This window comes from Ctenocephalides felis, unplaced genomic scaffold, assembly GCF_003426905.1.
Source record: "Ctenocephalides felis isolate EL2017-DRISC unplaced genomic scaffold, ASM342690v1 CF-g0.4_SCAFFOLD_03571, whole genome shotgun sequence".
NCBI classification, from domain to species: domain Eukaryota; kingdom Metazoa; phylum Arthropoda; class Insecta; order Siphonaptera; family Pulicidae; genus Ctenocephalides; species Ctenocephalides felis.
In genome coordinates, this window is record NW_020539725.1 from 56,714,742 (window position 1) to 56,720,387 (window position 5,646).

Sequence of the window (5,646 nt, forward strand, 5' to 3'; positions counted from 1 at the left end):
CAAACTGCAGATCAAATGGAGAAACCCAATATATATAATAAAAAATATTAAGGCAAACTGCAGAGCAAATTGAGAAATCCAATATATGTATATATAAACATATTAAGGCAAACTACATATCAAATTGAAAAATCCAATATATATCTTAAAAATATTAAAGCAAACTGCAGGTCAAATTGAGAAATCCCATATATATAATAAAAAATATTAAGGCAAACTGCAGAGCAAATTGAGAAATCCAATATATATCATAAAAATATTAAGGCAAACTGTAGATTAAATTGAGAAATCCAATATATATCATAAAAAATATTAATGCAAACAGCAGATCAAATTAAGAAATCCATAATATATCATAAAAATTTTAATGCAAACTGCAGATTAAATTCGATAGATTAGAAACTTACATTTATTAAAAAGATGCCACTGACAATGTTAATTGCCTATTTTAATTAATTAAGCATTTTAGAAATCATAAAAACTTCATATATCAGAAATGAATCAAATTATCAAACATTTCTTGAAAATATTAGGGCAAACTATTGATCAAATTGAGAAATCCATAATATATCATAAAAATTTAAATGCAAACTGCAGATCAAATTCGATCGATTAGAAGCTTACATTTATTTGAAAGATGCCATTGACAATGTTAATTGCCCATTTTAATTAATTAAGCATTCTAGAAATGATAAAAACTTCCTACATCAGGAATAAATATTAAAACAAACTGCAGATGAAATTCGAATTCCAATATACATCATAAAAATATTAGGGCAAACTGCATATCTAATTTATAAAATATATAAATTATCAAATATGTTGCAACTGTTAACAAGTGAAATGACTAAATATATCCCAGTTTATTTGAATAAGTATCGAAGCGCTATGTTTTGAGAACTGTTTGCAGTACGTTCCATGTACACTTGGCAGTAACTAGGTCGAATGACGCTCACTAATACACACCGAGAAGAGAGTAAAACGCCGAAGCCCATTGCATACATCACCTGAGCCTGCAAGAACCTACTCTTTAACACCATGTGTATATATAGAATAAATTTTACTAATTGTATTTCAAAATACAAAGCGTACATTTGTCTCCATTCTTAAGGGGCACAACTAGTGTAAAATTTTCAAAAAATCGAATTTTCAATTTTTTCATATTTCGATAGGTTATACCTTTAAAAATAACATACCAAAATTATAAATCGATATCTTAAATAGTGTTTGAGTTACAGCCATTTAAAGAGTATATATATAGTATATAGTATAACGATCATTTAATCTTTGAACGCGTTTTTCTCGAAACAGCATTTTCCGAATTTGCTGCAGCGATTACTCAAAAACAAATGATCCGATCACTGTCGAATTTTTTTTACATGTTCCATATATAGTTCTCCGTTAATGAACTATCGATTTTTTGATCGGATCAAATATCGAATTTCGGCAGTCCAAAAACGACCACAATTTTGGGTAAAATTCGACTTTTTTTTAAAAAAACGCCGTCATTTTGTCAATTTTTGATTTTTTTTTATCGTGGTTCATTTTACAGACAATATTATCTAGTTTAACGAGATTTTTTTTCTAATTTCATCCACGTAGAAGGCCGGAATCACTGCAGCAGTGAAGATCCTTTTTTTTGTCGCGTCGTTGGAGATCGACGATAACTTAAAAAATATTTAATGTACTCTTAAAACATGTATAAATATATTTCTAAAATTTTGAAATGATTGATAAGGTAGTATTCAAAAATCACCTTTTTTTAGGCGGTTACACTAGTTGTGCTCCTTAATAGTTACCAAAAAACACAAAGCACGTGGTACTTGAATTCACAAATAAATAATCTTCAAGTTTTACAGGTAAAAATTATAAACTAAGAAATAGGTAATTAAAGTAACAAGCACATCTGACATTGAAACTACCGATAACAACATAAAATTTATTCAAAACATATTGCAACATTTGTGAAATATCTTGAAATAGTAAACCTGTCGTGGACATAGCGATCGGCAATTTATGGATTATAAGTGGCCTTACTATGGAGTTATAATTTTTTACAACCAATACCTGATTTGTAAAAAAATATCAGTTCTGAACGAGAATAAATCGAAGAATACTCTAGATCTAACTTAACCAGAACAATAATAATAATAATAATAAAACTTCTTGTTAAGTCTTATTTTTTGATTATATTGTAACTTATCACCAATACAACATAAAACAAGATGATTTATAATAACAAATTATATAAATTTTATCACAATTTATAATAATAAGCGATAATTTCATTCTTATATTTTACTAAAAATATCAAATATACATATATCAAACCAAATAAAAAAAAATCAAATAATTGTGAAGTATGTGCATATTAAATTTTTTCACAGAATTAGATTTCAAATAGTAGATTAGCTCGAATTAGATTGTTTCACAGAAAAAACTATTATAATTTATCGAATCTTTTAAATATTTAGTTGAATATAAAAAACAGATGCGTCAAAGTTGTGCAAACTATATTGAAGGACTTGTAATATGGGTTAAACAAATATTTGTGAGATACATAACAACTAATCTTCTATATATATAAAAATAAGTCGGGTTTTCCTTCCTGACGAAATAACTCCAGAACGCACGAACCAATTTCGACAATTTTGCATTCGTTGGAAAGGTCTCGGGCTCCGCAAGGTTTATAGCTAAGAAAATTAGTGGTCCATGGCATCGTGCCTTAATGCAAGCTGCTGGAACTTCACGCATCGTAATTAAAAATTCGAGTAATGACATTAGTGAGAATTATCAGAATTATGCTTGGTTAAGTCAACGAGCAATTCTTGCCGCAAAGAATAAAGATGTACGCGCACTGAATTTCACCATTCAATCAAAAATTGCTGGCGATTTGGTGACATACCAATGATTCCGACTGGTCTTCCGTTTGATCTCAAACGATTGCAATTTCCAGTTCGCCTTGCGTTCGCAATAACAAGTCGCAATGCCAATCGCTTAGTGTTTGCGGGATAAATTTCAAATAGATTATTTAGAAAATCATTGTTTTTCACATGGGCAGTTATACGTTGCCTGTTGGGTTGGAAAAGTTGGAAAACCATCCGCTTTGTTTGTGTTAACGTCAGACCAAAAAACAAAAAATGTGGTTTACCAAAGAGCACCACAATGAAACGGATAATTTGCGGACTCACTTTTATTTAGAGAAGTTCAACTAAAAATCACTTCATTTTTGTAATCGAAATAAATTCATTACTGTTGTGCAATAAAATCAAATTTTTCCTTTTCAAATATAAAACAAACAAAAAATTTCTTCATCTTTCTCACCAAACCATCTGGTGGCGAAACGGAGTTCGTCGGGTTTGCTAGTAGATATTATAAACAAAATGCTAATCTGGTTAATATATTTAACATTAAACCTTATCTTAGAATAAATAATTATTCCTAAATTCAACTTGCTATTATAACAACTATTTTGCAATCATACAGATATATAAAAATATATTGTGTAATTTTTACTAGTAAATAAGGAATAAACTTTAGGTATTAATGGCATAATAATTGAAAAATCTGTCTTAACTAATATTGGAGGTCAAAGATTAAAAGCCATTGTTGCTACTTCTTCATTTGTTAATTTGTTGATATTTTATACTTATTTTATACATCTAAAATTTATTAGTTCAAAAACTATTTTTATTCCCTACAAAGTACTAACTAAAAAGCTTAATGCAAATATTAAAAATAATATTTCTTGTGATTGTACTTGTAGTAACCTTGAATACTCATGATTTTTATGAATGAGCAAAATGAATCACAAACATATCTAAAACAAATTATCTCATTTTTACTTTCTTGCATTTATCTAAGCATGTTGGTGTGATTTATCAAACCAATTTGTATATTTTTTGCCCTTTTTGGAACCTTCATTGCTTCGGAAATAAATATCGAAACCGATCGCATGCTGTATGCATCAAATGTATTAATGTTCTCTACTGTCTCTTCAATGTTTTTACTTTCTAAGCGAATTTCATTCGTACAATTGCTTTGAATTTACATATTTGAGACGGGCCAACGCGTACGAATTTAGTGAGTCCATTGACCCGGGCGCAACGTCAGCTGTTGACGAATACTTCTAAAAATTCAACCTTGAATCGCTCCGTCTGGGCTCGCGTCTAGCTCCATTCGATTGCGCTCAGTTCGGGCCGATCAATAATGCTTTTACCTGGCCAATTTCGAAACTATCTTATCAAAACACACCCGCAACTAAATATAGCAGAAAGGCGAACGAGATATTCCTTTCTGGGGGCTATTAAAGCCAAGCCCGCTAGCCATTTTATGGGTGCATACATAGCGTTGCATGCAAGGTCAACTGTTCTCGTTTCTGCGACTAACGTTGCATAATTTTAAGTATTTAACCCTCCGTCGGTCGGCGTGGTCTGGCCAGACTTTTTTCGACTTCAATTTAAAAAAAAAAATACTTCTAGTAATCCTATCGACTTGAAATTTCTTGACTTTTCCTAAAATTTCATTAGCTATCGATCAATGAAAAAATCAGGATCAAAAAATGTACAGAAGGATAATTATAAGGATATTAACTTTTTTATACTTCGAACGGTCGGAAAGGTCTGTCTAGACCACCCATACATTTTGTATGAAATATACGCTTTTTGATATATGTAAACTAGTATTTTGTCTTTTTTCATGGTATTTTCTATTCAAACTGCGTTGTATATATTCTTTGCTATGTGTTGTAACATGAATGTTAGTATTTTCAATATGAGAGTTTCTTGAAAACCTACCAAACTTATTGGTTATCGCAAACACTGAAAATCGGATGAGTAATGCACGCATTATCAACAATTTTTCTACCCGTACTGCGTTCGATTTTTTTTTTTTTTTTGCAAACCTGTAGTGAAATTATATTTTCACTTTGAGTTTTACAGCTCATTTCAAAGGCGACGCACCTCATTTCGTTTTCATTTGAATTTCACATTCATTTCAAAGGCGCCGAAAAAGAATAAATATTGTTTTTCATTGATATAAAACAGAAAAATTAACAAAAAAGGAACGATTTTTTTATATTTCTTGATTTTTTTATATAATCGTTAATATATAAGACACCAAAAACTCATTTATCCCATATAAATACATGTAAAATGAATGGTAGTCCAGCCAGACCTTTCCGACCGTTCGAAGGTGAAAAAAATATTCGACCGACGGAGGGTTAAACTATAAAAATCTTTTTTTTTTATAATTTTATTTGAACAGCGATCAGAACTTATGGGTTCTATGAGCTGTTGTGATTAATATCTTACAAACTACGTTTGTTTTATTACAGATGGCAACCCAAACAGTTGTCACATCTCTGTATGATAAATTTTTATTACAATCTCTGTAATAGGGCAAGTATGGCGCAACAATGCCGGGTGAGGGCTATTTTCACTTGGAAACATATTGCTATTATAAAAATCTGAACTTCTAAAATCCACTGAAAATTCAATTTTGCTTTCGTTCTTTTTTATGACCAGCAAGCAGGATTTCGGTGTTGTATAAGCTGTTTTTTATTGCCCTAACTACTATTTAAGTAACTGTTATTTTTATTGAAGCATAAAAATAAATAAAAATACTTTTTTCCCACCACATTGCTTT